The 15,330-nt window shown below is 32.2% G+C and overlaps 1 protein-coding gene across 1 annotated transcript in view; it reads right to left on the bottom strand.

Moving 5' to 3' along the window:
* LOC148624706 (thyrotropin-releasing hormone receptor-like) overlaps positions 1 to 13,960 on the bottom strand; it is a 28,666-nt gene extending 14,706 nt beyond the window's left edge. The window contains exon 1 of the mRNA XM_088571180.1: positions 13,713 to 13,960. The gene's annotated coding sequence lies outside the window, so the exon portion shown is untranslated. The remainder of the gene's footprint in view (positions 1 to 13,712) is intronic.
* Between the last annotated feature and the right edge of the window lie 1,370 nt (positions 13,961 to 15,330).

The following is a 15,330-nucleotide window of genomic DNA, read 5'->3' as shown; positions in this document are numbered from 1 at the left end:
CTTAAAGTATATTTACAGTAGTTAATTTATACTGTGTTAAAGCATGCGTATAAGGAATATATCGTATTGAATTCGTATTGCATTAACATTCTGTATCTATTTCGAAATTTTCCAGTTGGTCCAGTAACATTATAGAATTTGGTTATAACAAATTACATTAATTATATGGAGGCAGCGACAGTAAACTTAAAAATGAAATCCATTCTCTAGATATGATTAACTGAATTGTGGCATGCAAAAGTCATAGACATTCATTCCAATCAGCAATAAATTATACTTCTTTCCATTTTACAGAAGAGAAATGATGACAATTTGTCCACATTTTTCGTTTACAGTTTATGAATAATGGTTCAATATTTATTTTATTACCAAGTGTGTTAAAACTGTTTTCGTTTGATGGGATACTTAAGAAAATGAAATGAATTTATCACTGAATTAAGGTTTTATATATGAAGGATAGAATAATATCATCAAAGAAAGTATTATCAACCCTTATATGCAGCAAATATTTATTTGATTTAAGTTGTTCTTAAAACACTTTTTTATTCCCTTGTATAGGCCTAGATTTCACTGGTTATGTTTATATCTGCAATTTTATATCTCACTCCTTTATTTACTGCTTTCATCAATTGGCAAACTTTTAAGTATCACATACTTTAATTTACTTAACTCTGCGCTTGTTTTTTGAAAAACAGCAGAGGACGCTTATACTACCGGTGCACCTGGTCCATGCTTCCAGTTTTAATGGATTCCGAGTTGCTCATTTCCTTTCGTTACTCTTGGACTTCATCACATTAGAACCAAACTTTATTTTATACATCTCACTCTACTACACTCCCTTTACAAAACAAGACTTGACACTCCTGTTTCGGACCCCACCTCATCATTATACAGACTTGTTGCCATCATTTTGGATATTGGTTTCCACGGACTCTTTAAACCAGTTTGTGTGAAAAGTCAAGATGAAGAAAAGCGATCATTTCTTCCACTACCGTTTGTCAACAAAGGTATAGATGCAATTAATTTGGATAACATCCTCCATCACAAAAACGTTACCAAAATTCCCCCAAATTTCAAAGACAAATCCATACTAATTATTTCATATTCCTATACCTCACCCATTGCATCCAAAATGTTAAATTTCAAAAGGCTATTGCAGAACCTCGAGATTGAGGACTTCAAGGCTAAACCACCCGACTGTTCCCAAGTACCGTGAACCACGCTCCATAAATTGGAATTATAACTTTACAGTTCTTATGGATGCCCTGGAGGACTATGCAAGAAAATGGATAAAACGAGAACAAGAAGACATTGATTCTCTGTCAGAGTGGTTAAAGGCCTTGAGGTCTTCAATTTTGAAACGAATGAAAGTAGGTCAATGAATGCCAAGGCTACATCAGTTTTCAAAGACCCCTATGTAGCAAAACTAATATATTTGTCTACTATACATGACAAATATTTTGTCGTACCGGCAGACAAAGCCCAAAACAACATTGTTTTTTGTCTGCAAAACGTTTTACATCCAATGTCTATTATCAGAGGTAGACGTAGAAAATAATAGCAGTGATAAGACCTATACTGCTACCACACTCTCGAAAGACGAGATTGTGGAAAACCATAATTCTGTGCTATCCTCGTTTGGTCTCTCTACCAGGGACGATAATTGAGATTTACCATATATGTACTAGATTTCTAAACTCCACAAGAATCCATACAAACAACGTTTCATAGCTGGATCTGCAAAATGTACCACCAAACCTCTTTCAAAACTTTTAACTTCTATACTTACAACTGTCAAGGAGGGTCCTACCACAATACTTGTTACTCCGGTAGTTGTATAAATTCAATGTGGATTCTGAAAAATTCGAAACATCTTTTGGAAACAATCGGTTCAATACTATTATCTGAATATAATAGCTTTAAAAGTATGATTTTTCAACAGTGTATACTTCTATTCTCCATACTTCAGCACCTGCGTATGGAGTCTTTATGTTCAACTCATACGTTATGCCAGAGCTTGCCTAAACTACGCAGACTTGTATCGCGCTATAACTCTAACAAATAGGCTTCTGGAACAGAGTTATGTTGCTAAAAGATTGAACTACAGAAGTTCTATGGTCGTCATCATGAACTCGTGGATCGTTATGGTGTATCCATCTGCACCATGCAACTGATTTATTCAATGGGTCATAGTTTTCCTTTCCTCGTTTGTTCATCCCGGACTTGATTTTTTATGAGCAACTCGGCGGGTGTTTCTAGAAAAGTAGAGGATGCTTATTCTATCGGTGCACCTGGTCCACGTTTTCAGTGGAGTCCGAGTTGCTCATTTGCTTTTGTTACTTTGTATGTATAATTTTAGTTACTTTATGTTATTTGTTATGTATGTCTGTTTTCCATGTCTGATCTTTGACCGTGGATAAGATCTTCATGCAATTCATCGTGCAATGCAGAAGGTTTCAGTGACGTAATTTTATTTGTAGAATGTAAGACCAGAACTATGAATGGCTAAAAAATATTTTAACGGAAGTGTCGAAAATTGTCGACACGGAAGTAGATTGTGCAAGTGTGTGTAGAAATGTATTAAGCTTTCCCAGAAGAAAGTCTCACACTCCTTACCTAATGAGAATTCGCACATATAGCAATATGGCGGTGCAACATAAATACAAAATGAGCTACGTCCGTGATAGACATAGTCTTAATCATATAAAACAATATCATATAACGAACACTGGCTTTTCCTCCATCTTAAAACATACTGCATTACAGTCAAATGTTATTTGTCAATCTAATCGAAAATATAAAAGTTGATGTCTTTTTTTAAACATGATTTATTAAAACAGCTAAGGTTATAGCAAAAAGTCAATAAATCAGTTTTATCATTACCTGAACCAATATTATTATTCTATAAGGTCATTTGAAACAACCGCAATAAACATGCTCGGATTCGCCAAATTTTCTCCGAAATTCCGCGTGCTTGATAGAGAAGCAGTGACTTCCAATTTTAGTGTTAGGAAATCCTCGACTGGGGATCATACGCATGACCTCCCGGACCTGAAGCGAGCACGAAGAGAACATATATGCGATAATAGTGAAATTAACGAACTGACCAGATATTAAAAAAAACAATGCGGTGCCAGTGTTCGTGACACACACCCTAGCTAAGTAGAAAGTACATGTAACTAGCAAATGTAAATAACGGTGTATTTTATCAATCACACTTCAATAACAATATTCTATATTTCAATATTAGAAATGTTATATATTATATTCCGTAAAAAATCACTTACACACGTACATGGTAGCACTCGCCGCGTGTGCTATCATGTATGAAAACAAACAATAACAACCGTCAACGAATGAAATGTTTCAGTCCAGGCGTTGTACCTGTCCATGTGCGACCTTATAATACAAACAACTAGTGCCGTATCTAACATCGTTCTACTTTATTCTCCTTTTCCTTGATAAGTAGTAATACTAAGCACTGAGTTTCGTTACCGACTATGTCAACTGACATAGCGTAAAGTGTACAACAAAATATGGACACATATGGTTACCATAATAGGTCACGAAAATGTAAAAAAGTACCGATTTTGTCCTATTATAATCGAAATAAATCACGGAAACACTGGTTTACTATTGTTTTACCACGGCCTGAACATTTATGCTGATATTTTACCCCCCGCTGTCACTGTCGCATAAATGGTCAGCCTGGGTAAAACAATGATAAAATGGAATGTCCGTGATTTATTTCTTAATTTGAAGTATTCACTTTATTCAATAGAATTGAAATCAAGACGCCTTTGATGAATAGTTCATACGTGCTTTGAAGGAAGTATAAAACACGGCATTAGTTTTCAACGTATAAGGTCAAAGTCTTATTTTATGACGAAAGCAAATACTTCATTTGCCAATCAGGGAATTATTTTTCCAAATGATTTATCATATGGTGTCGAAATTGGAATTATTCCATTTAATATTGTCAAGACTAGAAAGATCTGATTTATGCTTTTTTGATAATGCCATAACTGACGACAAATAATGACCATGTCTTCATTTCCTGCAATTATAAAATAATCAACAGCGATGATTTTGTCATATACCACGACAGTTGAGAGATTTCAGTTCAATCAATCGATACTTCCTTTTTTAGTAACTAACAATAATGACCACAATTCATGCCTTGTTCTTTTCGTTTTTCAGCTAAGTGAGCTATTGCCATCACTTGGCGTCCGTCGACGTCTTTAAGAATTTTTTAAAACTCTTCCCTTCTGACACTACTTGGCAATTGGAACCAAACTTTGTATGAATGCTCCTTGGGTTATCCTGCATAGAATTGATTTTTGATTCGTCGAAAACAGGGCTGATGTTACAAAAAATAGAACACCGCGGTCAAAGAGTAGTTTTTCTCATATATCTCCAAAATCGTTAGGTTTAGCCAAATTCTGACAGTCATGATAAAAGTGTTTAGCATGATAAGATCTATATGTGGTCAAATTGTGGTAATAATTTGATAAGCAATGTTGGCATTATTGCCTTGTTTCCACGTTTTTCGCCACTTTAATGTTATTTCTTTCAAATATCTCCTCCTCTGACACAACTGGTCCAATTGGAACCAAATTTGGTATTGATGTTCCTTGAGGTATCCTATATAGAACTGATATCAATGTATATATTTTTGTTTCGTCGAAAAACATGGCTGTTGTTACTAAAATAGAACATAAGGATCAGACAGTAGTTTTTCGCTTTTATCTTCAAAACCCTTAAAATTGTTTCAAATGTTGAAATAACACCTATTATAAGGCATACGAAAATTCCCAAGGATCAAAGTTGTCAGACGACTCCTTATAAGAGTTATTACTATTGAAAGGTAAAAAATGACTTTTTTTTTTATAGTTTTCAGCCGATAATTTGAAAACTATGATAGATAATATGAAACTTTCAATTGATGAAGTTATCCTTATGATAATTCTATTAAAGTTTTCTTTTGGTCAAAATTGTCGTACAGCTCCTTGTTACAGATATTTAAATAAGATATTGAACCAGGTGAACGATTAAGTGTCCTGGAAGCCTCTCGTCTTATTGTATGGATGCTAGAATGATGTTACAAAATGACGTAACGGAAATAATTACTGCCATCGTACCATTACAAATAACGTAATCTACATGTAGTTTGGCTTCATATTTCACATGTACACGCGGTGTAGTTCTTTTGAACAGTTTTATGAAATAGAATATATTTATTTTGTAACACCTTATAAAAAATAAAAATATTTTTGCTGCCCGGTCAGAAAAATCTGTTCGATTTAAACAAGCGATTTATTAATACAGGTTCGGCAGATTTTCCGGATATCCATGATTCATTTAAGACAGGATAGTCATTTCGAAATTGTCTTTCAAATGTTTGAAGTATAACATTTATTCCCCAAGTCAAAGAAAGTAGTTTTTCAGTAAAGATCCAAAGGAAAATAACTTAACAGACCAAGCAGTCCGGCTTAATATAAATTCAGAACGTCACCGCTGAATTATTTTACATACATATATTACTGTAAATTATACATTATTTCGTTATTTAAAATAATGAGCATGCGACATAATTATAATCACATTAGAAAAAAAACTGGATTGATACTGATGCGTTTTTTGTTTGTTTTGTTTTTGTTTTGTTTTGTGTTTTGTTGTTTATTTTTTGCAAAGGCGCCACAATTAAATGGATTTCAATAAAAGCTTATTTTATCACATAAGAATGATTTGGGGCGTCAGCGTGTAACGCTCATTTTGGGTTCGTTTTGTTAATCATGTTATTTTCATTATATACTTTTCTTTGTTGGGCTCGATTCAAGGCACTGCAAATATGTTAGCGTCATTTTTTTGTGTAAATCTTGGGAATACAATCTTCGATTAAAGGTTAATGGCTAATAAAAAGTAATTAAGGGAAAGCAGATTACAACAGTAATTCAAAGAATATATATTCCAAGAACAACACAGAGAAAAGAGACACACAAAACAAAGAACATGATATAATCAAAATAACACGTACAAAGAAACATAGGTAAATGAACAACTAAAATTTGGATCATATACCAGGTGCACCGGTAAGCTAAGCGTCATCTGCTTTTCAAGAAACACCCGCTGAGGTGGTCATACAATGTCATAAAATGTATCGTCCGTGGCAGACAAAAGGGGAACGGAAAATAATGACATGGTGGAGCATAGTTACGACAAACTCTGACATAATGTTTGAGTTGTTAAATAAAACTCAATACGCAAGTGCTGAAGGGTTATTGCCATACATGAAAAGGAAAATTCCAATACAAAATGGAAAGTCTTCTCGTTTGTCTTATAGCTTGTTCATGAGTTTTCCTTTTCCATCGATCTGTAAGTGTAGTTCAACGTGACAGTGTCTGTAGTGTCACTTATCTCTAGTTCTTTGGGCTGATTGGTAGATTCAATGTATAAAATTCCCGAAACTAGGAGTGTTTGTTTTATTAATAACATATATTAGGTTCAGCTGTTGAAAATTATTTTCCGATGATGATATTGCCTCTCTTCAGGACCAAACAGTTACGAATTTAAAATTTGCATAGTAGAATCTACCAGTTATAAATATGTAAACCCTAGCAAATTAATAAAATAACCAAGACAGATTTTGTTACATATTCGACAATAGGACGTCCTTGTGAAAACGATATGTCATTTCCCAAGACTTGAAACCGAACTCTTTTGTGGAACCGGACATGAATCTTATTCTTACATTTATGTGTTGGTTTCACTTTGTATGAAAGAAACATGACGACATTTCTTTTTTTATTGTAACAATCCAACAGCTTGTATTATTTTTATTAGATGCCAAGATATATATATCAAGAAAAACATAGAAAAGAAGACAACTATAAAACAGCAGAAAATGTATGACACTGTCAACTAGCGATGCTATTGTAACCCTTCCATATTGTCAATATATATTAACCGTGTCGCCAAACAATAAGTTATTGACGTCATATCTCGACATCGAATCATACGATATGTCTTAGAGCCCATTTGAATTTGAAAGGATTATGAAAAAATCTAAAAAATGATATTTTGTCAAAAGTCCAAACAAAAAATTGCTAAAATTGGCTTACACATTTTCAATAACATAGGACAACATGAAGCATTTACCAAAACATTTCATGCAAAAATCAAAAAAGTTTTCCATTACTCCTTATGTAAAATTTTCAATTAAAATGTCCATATATTTTGTAAGAGTGACCAGGGAGGGTATTAGCCAGTTGAAAATAAATTAAAAAAAAAAGAAAACAATGTGATTTTGTCTATTGAAGCTTGACATGTGATGACCTATTTTAAATATTAAAAGTCCCCTCAATGGATTGGACACATGTCAACTGAACTTTCAAGTTACACTTTGCTGTCATAGCAAATAACGATCTTCTAACTCTCATGTCTCTCTGATATTGGCTTCAAACTCAAATGTATAATGACAGAGTCCTATTTTTAAGTAAGATACTATCTAGTATAAGGAATAAAAGTGCTAACCTAAGCCTGATATTGACAGTAACTATACAGTACTCTCAACAAAAGCTACTTTTAAGCTACTTTTAAGACAACCCATTTCAATAAATAAATCTTAATCTCGTATAGTTGTTATTTGAAACGAATTTATGTTGACGTTTGAATTAGCCTTCGTGTTGCATAAACTGAACACCAATTAAGAAAAAAAGTAATATATAACTATATGTCATGCAGTAAAACGTAATACAATTTAGCATCGTGCACAGTAATACTAATAGAGTTTGTATGATAACGGAATCTAGAAAAAAAAATACATTTAAAGGTAAAACGAGCTTTACAACAACATATTATATTACTATATTGTTTTCAGTCACTATTGTTTGCAACAGCAGAACTGCATTGAGAGGGTATGGCGGATCATTCTTTGAGTTGTCATAATGTTAAGTGTTACATTCGAATAAATATTTGTTTCTGCAGTTTGGAATATAATGCATATTGCCCATTGTATTGATAGTTTTAAGGTCTTCATCATTCGCATTATTAGATATAAATAGCCCTTTTCTGATGACGAGAGCCCATACCTTATCCTAATGAATGAAAAAGCCCAAGGAGACGCAATAGTCACTATATTTACTTCGAATATAAACCCTATGTATTGCAGTGCTATTTGGAAGCAATACATACCTTCACGCGTCAAATTTTAACATATTGAATTTTCGATCATAATATGAAGAAGTTATCATTTTCGTCGTTTTTTATTCATTAAAATTGGTATAAAACCATAGTTTTTCTACCGCATGAGAGAAATTTAAGATTCAAAAAGACAGAATTTGGACAAGTATATTGTTTCTATGTATCTCTATTTGTATCATTTAATTCCTTTGTTTGTCAGTATTCGTTCAACTTCAACTAACAAGTACTATCGTCCGTGTATTCCAAAATATTTATCATGGACTCCCACATAATTGTTAGGTCATTCCCCATGAAAATTTTATCAAACGCACGCAAAGTATAATACATGTTTTGTTTTCCTCAATCACAGTATTTGGGGAGGAATGTTTAAAAAAATATAGTAATTATTATTCCATTAAAATGATAAAAGGATTAGACTACAATCATTGAAGCGCAAAAACAGACTTGATAAGAGCAACTTTCAGGTTCAATTATGGATTGAAAATGATTAACAGGGCACCAGTAGATATTTTAATTCGGATAGAAGTATGTTTATGAAGGCTTCAAAATTGAAAGGTTGGACTTGAACATAATTGTTTTGTTCTACTGTTTTAAAGTTGCTCCTGACGGAAAATAACTACAAGGTCAGATCGATTCCTTTGTTAAATTTGAAGGGCAGCATTTGTTCGTGGAAAGACTTTAACAAAAGTGAATACCTAAACGATACTGTTATGCCTTTCTCGATGAACTGATGTGCCTGTTTTGTGTTAATGTCTTTTGTAAGAACCAATCCAAATTGAATATACAAAAAAATATATGTATGTTTTTGTTGTTGTGTGTTTCATATTTTGTGATGTCATTTCGATTCAATTATAATTCTACATCTTGTAAATTATGTGTAATTGAATTCAAGTATCATTTTACCTTAAATGTTCAAATATAACAGTTTAGGAAGTATACTAAAATATACACAAATAGGCCTGAATTTATTCTCATTAGTATTCCCTTGTTTTTGATTTTTCAAAGTTTCTAGTGTGTTTGGAAACCGATTTTTGACATAAATTGGTCATAAAATACCCAACTAAATAGCAAAAAATAGTATGAGTACCAATAGTTAAAACATAAACAGTTTTTTTTTACATTAAAACCGAATTTTTCCCAATACCCGTAATACGAACCGTGTGTGGGATATCACATAAACTGTGTTTATGTAACGCTGTAACGGCTTTTTGAATATCAATCCTTAAAAGTTTGATTATTATTAATGTAACTTGTCATATCATATGCAGATTTAAGAATGGTTTGTTGTAGGTTACTGATAGATACTTACTTCTTAATTGGACTGAATTACACATAACTTCATAACAATTAGTCAATTTTCCATTAATATCAGATGTTTCAAATATATTAAATCATGACAATACATGTATTTCCCTTCGACACTGTTCGTTCGATAATGAACAATACAACAATGCCAGTCTTATTTCAAGGGCTTCTTTTTCGGATTAAAATGACTGCGTTTTTATTCGAACTATGTGCATGTTTTTCCATCATTTGTATTTACGCTCATAGTTATATAGAGATCTTGTTTTACAGACAACGGCATTTAACGTCTCTATTTTAATGCTGGAATGCGTTTGATGTAATTTTGCTTTCTGAACTATAAAAGGTAGCGTGGGGATGGAGATGGTTTCAGTGAATAATTAATCGGATTTTAATTTGGGTGTAGAAGTTATTCTGGGGTAATTTGTACTGTTATAGGAATCATGTGTAATAAAATTTGCAATAGACTTTCATCCCGCTAATCATCATGAAACTGATTTAACGTTTTGAAATAGAAACGAAACTACTAAAGTGTCCTACATATTTCTATAAAATCCAAGTATAGTCTAATTTCACATATAAAACTCCTAATTTGAACAATGATTTATACTGTGTGTTTCTCCTAACACTTAATATAGTGTTATCATAGTCATAAGCCTTCTTAAACCAACGGTACATCAGACTCATCTCATTTATGTGTCTTGTACTATAAATTGTGACATATTCATGTAAAATACACTCTCTGTTAAAATAATATTTAAGAATGAGTACAAACAGAAAGAATGTTAAGTATGGATACTGTATAAGACTTCGCTCAAAAATTGAAATTGTCAATATTGAGTTAAAAACTGAAGATACAGATACACTATTTGCCAACGGGAAATTGTGATCACATTAAGCAGTGAACACTCTACGCTCATCTCAATACCGGAGACGAACGTGTTTTGGGTTGTGCGAAAAATCTTTGGTTTTTCGTTAAATTCAACTTTTTTCTTTTGTTTTATCAACAAGAAAGCATTGAAATGAATCCATTCGATGATATATAAGAACAAAAGTTGTGCTTGCATTCTAGCTGAAACAAAACGCATCGTAATGATAACATTCCAGTATTGAAAGTAACCTTGCAATAATTGCATTTCAGATTAGGTTTGTTTGTTTGTTTGTTTGTTTGTTTGTTGGGGTTTAACGTCCGAGCAGCAATATTTCAGCTATATTCAGACAATGAACATGAAATGAAAAAAAGAAAGGATGGGTCAGAAGGATAATAGGGTCGACATATTTTGATTGCCACTGGAAAAAGGGGGGATGGGTAAGGTCGGGCAATTTAGCCTCCTGTGGCGGAGCGCAAAGGTTCCTACTCCTATCGAATACCACAGCAGGGTTCTTTAACGTGCGAGGAACGTGGCATCTTTCCCAACACGGTGCACCACTATGGTTTGCGGTCAGGTTTTCCGTATTATAGCCTGACAACCCCAGCATGTAACACGCCAGGGGTACCCCATTCCACCACCTGGGGCACACATCCCAGTTGCTCTGTGGGCAGAGCGCCTAGCCCCCGGCTAGGTTTCTGAGCACTATTTAGTCGCCTTATACGACAAGCTTAGCGCTGCAGCAGGCCTATTCTTTTAACACCCAGACCTGCACGGGGCCATTTCAGATTAGGCAAGCATCATTGATGGTATGGATAGTTCTTTTTCGCTAAGGCAACATTAGTTTTGACGATTGTGTTCTAGCTTAGGCAAGAGTAATTGTAATGACTGTATTCTTGTTCTCGTTTTGTGAATTATTTTTAACTTGAATATTTCCGCTGATGATGATTGATATTACCATATAATCCTGGTTCTAAATACAGAAGGTTCATTTATTTCATGACAACACTTTGCAATCAGATATCTCAGGGACTTTCTAAATAACAAAAAGAGCCGAAATCAAATTAGTCAGATTCCGAAAAGTATCACTTAAATGTTGTTTTTTTTAAAAATGAAAATAACAATGAGAAATACGTCTAAACATTTTTTCCGTATATTAGGGTGATGAACTAGTAAATATGAATGTTGATAATACCACGAGTTCTTATACCATTTATGGAATGTACTGGAAGCTATTCAAATCATAGTTGACGATTTCTCCGATAAAATTTGTAGAAAACTTGAATAATGTAACATTGTGGGGAATTGCATCACCAACCTCTGGTTGTAACGTCAATTTAAGTAATTTGCTTACAACTGAAGAGTAATCAGGAAAACTAAGATTCTAACGATAATTAAAAAAAAACAGGGACAAAGAACAGACAGGAAAAACAGACACACACAAAAAGAACATAAAATAAGCAACATATTCCGTACATACAAAAAATGGTAATGAAGAAAAACATGATCAGGTATTCAATACAAATGACAATTGTTACAAATACAGGTGTAGCTATTTATAGACAACAACAACTTGCTCGAAGTAAAATAACATTTAATCTATGCATGTATTGCATTCTCAAAGTTACGGGGAACAAAACTAAACAAAAATAAAAACAGAAACTGGTGATCATACTTTGTTGATTTTGTGTGCGTAATAGACAAATGCGTGCCCCAGAAACTGAACAAAGACATCATGAAAAGTCACCTACAATTACGTATTGCTTCGTAGCAAAAAAGAAAACTGACTATGAATATAAATAAAATAAGAAATATTAAAAATTGATTAATATTCATTTACATAGTTTGACGGATATTGAAAGTATACTGATTTGTAATTTATAGTCCACCTGATAGTTGATAGACACGATTCAAAGGACTGCGCGTTGAACATTGATCAGATATTCAAACTGAAATAAAATACCTTTATTCTTTTACTACTAGAATACATGCAATTTAATGAGTTGTATGTGTATTATTATTTTATGTTCTTTTTGTTGTGTGGGTCAGTTTTCCATGTATGGTCTTTGTCCTTGGATTACATTCCTTTGATTTTCCGCCAGAATCTTGGGTCCTTCGATTACTCTAGATTAGATTTAATGAAGATTTCAAATGCCAGTATATGTATAAATAGGCGGAAATTAGATTTGCCGAAGATGACAGAAATAAGATGGACCGTCCTCGAAATAATACAGAATGGTATACATATATTTGTTGTATTCACGTTATGGTCATGCCTTTGGAATGTAGTGTTTGAAATACCTTTATATATGTGTCATTGGAATTGTTTTTTGCCGATACGTCACTTCTTATGATAAATAGGCTTATTTTACGTAATTGTATTTTATAAGGACAGTTGGTTGATATTAATTGGATAAAGCCAAGACCATTTTTTTTGTAATTGTTAAAAAAAAGTAAATCAAATTTAAGGTTCACTAGGTTAAGGTTAACAGATAAACAATTCAGGTATTTGTGTAAAAGCGTAACCATTATTTTTTCAGACAAGCCTTTATAAGATATCTGATATTTATATCGTCGGAAAATGTGGCACAAGTAATTGAATACTTGTGATATTGATGCATTCATTAGTCATCTTAGCAGAAGAAATTATCAATGCGAAACGGACGTTGCACTATGATAAATGTACATTGTGTCTATCAAAATCGGAACAACTTACAACAGTTTCAATCAATTATATTTATTACTAAATTAAATAAGTAATAAAAATATTAAAAATTTCTTTCCTAAAAACAGATCAAATGGAGTAAGATTTGCTGAAAAAAGGTTAAAAATATCTTTTTAATAACCAAAAAAAGTGATATGCAAATTATTTTCTAATTTGTCAATAGTTGTTCATTTTGTACGTCCTTGAATACGCACATGTTTGTATCATTTTAAGGCATTCCATTCTTTTCTAACCAAGTATCTGGTATTCTAATAAATACATAAACATGCTTATCGGGAATCAAGTTTCCATGGCCTTTGAATTCTTTACTTCGAATATTGAATATGTCTATGAATTGTGAATTTGATGAAACTAATAGTTTCTTGAATGAAAAATAATGAACGATATGACAATATTTCATTGTTTTATCTCTTTTACAATTCTGCTTAGTCTTGACAACATACCTGAGATCAGTTAGCATTTATCATTAAATATCTTGCAATTGTATACCCTTAAAAATTCCAATTTTCCTTTATAAATTGATTGTAAACAGATGTCTAAATCAATCACTAAAAAATAAGTCATTAATAAGACTACGACTTAGCCATTAAGCTTTACACTATATTAACGCTTACCTGTTAAAGTAAATGGGTAGATCGTGTTGATATGAGACTATAATCTTCCAGTATAACAACGTATTCCTCAATTGCTACGACTGTTTCTTCATAACACAAAATATATCTATCGAATATGAATTATGATACAACAAACAAATAATATGCCACCGTGTCAAGTGATTGATTCTTCTGCTGAAAAACTTTTTAAGGTTATCTACTGTGATTGGTTATACATTGAAATAATGAAATCAGTGGTATGGAATCGTTCATACCACAGACATAATTGGATAAAATGCTATGAAGAAACTCAGTGATATTTAAATTATGTTAATGAGTGTAGTTATAGATATTTGTAAATGATACTTTACGGACGTAAAAAGGATTTAGTATGATATGCAGTTAGGAATAATCTATCAAAGTTCTTTTCGTAAAAGTTAAAATAGCGTTCATCTACTTTGAAATAGTTTGTGTTTGTATTGATTCTTGTGCTTTGTCATTACTTTTTTTTGGTTTTTTTCTCCAATGCATAACCCTTTGAAGCACATTGCGCAAAAGGCAATTTCTCTCAAGATGTGTTTGATTGACCAAATTGACTTTGTTACATTTTTTTCGGTCATTTCTAGATTCTATGCTTTGAATAAACTATTTGTTTTTATCGCTCGTCATATTCAATCTTCCAAAACGTTTACAATATTCAAAGTAAAGAATTTAAAAGACCAAAGCAAATTGAGTCCCGATACACATGTACATTAATGTATAAGAATTCCAGATGCTTGGTTGAAAAAAAAATGATAATTAGAGTTGTTTCGATTTTGATAGACAAAAACGTACATTAATCATAATGTGATTGCGTAACTTTTTGTTTGTGTTGGTTTAAATTCAGTCGTAGTCTTTGGATTTCAAAACTAATTCGAATTGTTTTCACGATACATTTGTTGTTTAAAACAGTTGTATACATGTACATTTTTGGGAACGGATATTAAGAATTTTTTTTTATAAAAGATTAATATATATATTTTTCACAGATTGATTTAGACAATGTCAAAGTTTCTCATTGTCTTTAATTTGCATTATTTCAAATTGTGTATTAATAACATATACATCAATACAACAACTGTTATTGGGTAAAAATAAAGATGGCATAAAGCATCATTAGAAGTATTGTAAAAGTGGAGTAGTGTTATGCATTATTATAAAAAAAAATGAATAAGCTATATATTTACGCATTTTTCTTTACATATAAGGAAGGTCATCGCAGAGACAAAATTGCAGTTCGAGCTATATGACGCTATTGAATGAATTAGAGAAAATTAATCGTACACAGCGTATTGGTGAATTGGTGAATATAGAATTTCTTTATTATGACGCTTCTGGCATTGATGTTTCATAGTATTTCGGACCTTCTTCGTTATTTTAGTTTTAAGACACCTTTATTGTAATAATAATTTAATAGACTATCATCATTTTACTGTGAATAAAAACTAATCTTTTTATAGGTTATATTAATACTTATGAGCAAACATTTATTACAAAAATCATTCAATTCAGGTAGAATAAAAAGTTTACAATGTGACATTTCCTTGTTTACTCTCACTTATCGAAAAGCGTTTTATAAATCCTTCTAGGATTCTTATCC

The sequence above is a fragment of the Perna viridis genome, chromosome 2 (genome assembly GCF_037379345.1).
Source record: "Perna viridis isolate PV_CMFRI_1.1 ecotype Kerala chromosome 2, ASM3737934v1, whole genome shotgun sequence".
Classification (NCBI taxonomy): domain Eukaryota; kingdom Metazoa; phylum Mollusca; class Bivalvia; order Mytilida; family Mytilidae; genus Perna; species Perna viridis.
The sequence above is the reverse complement of the archived record's forward strand: the minus strand, read 5'-3'. Positions and strand labels throughout refer to the sequence as shown.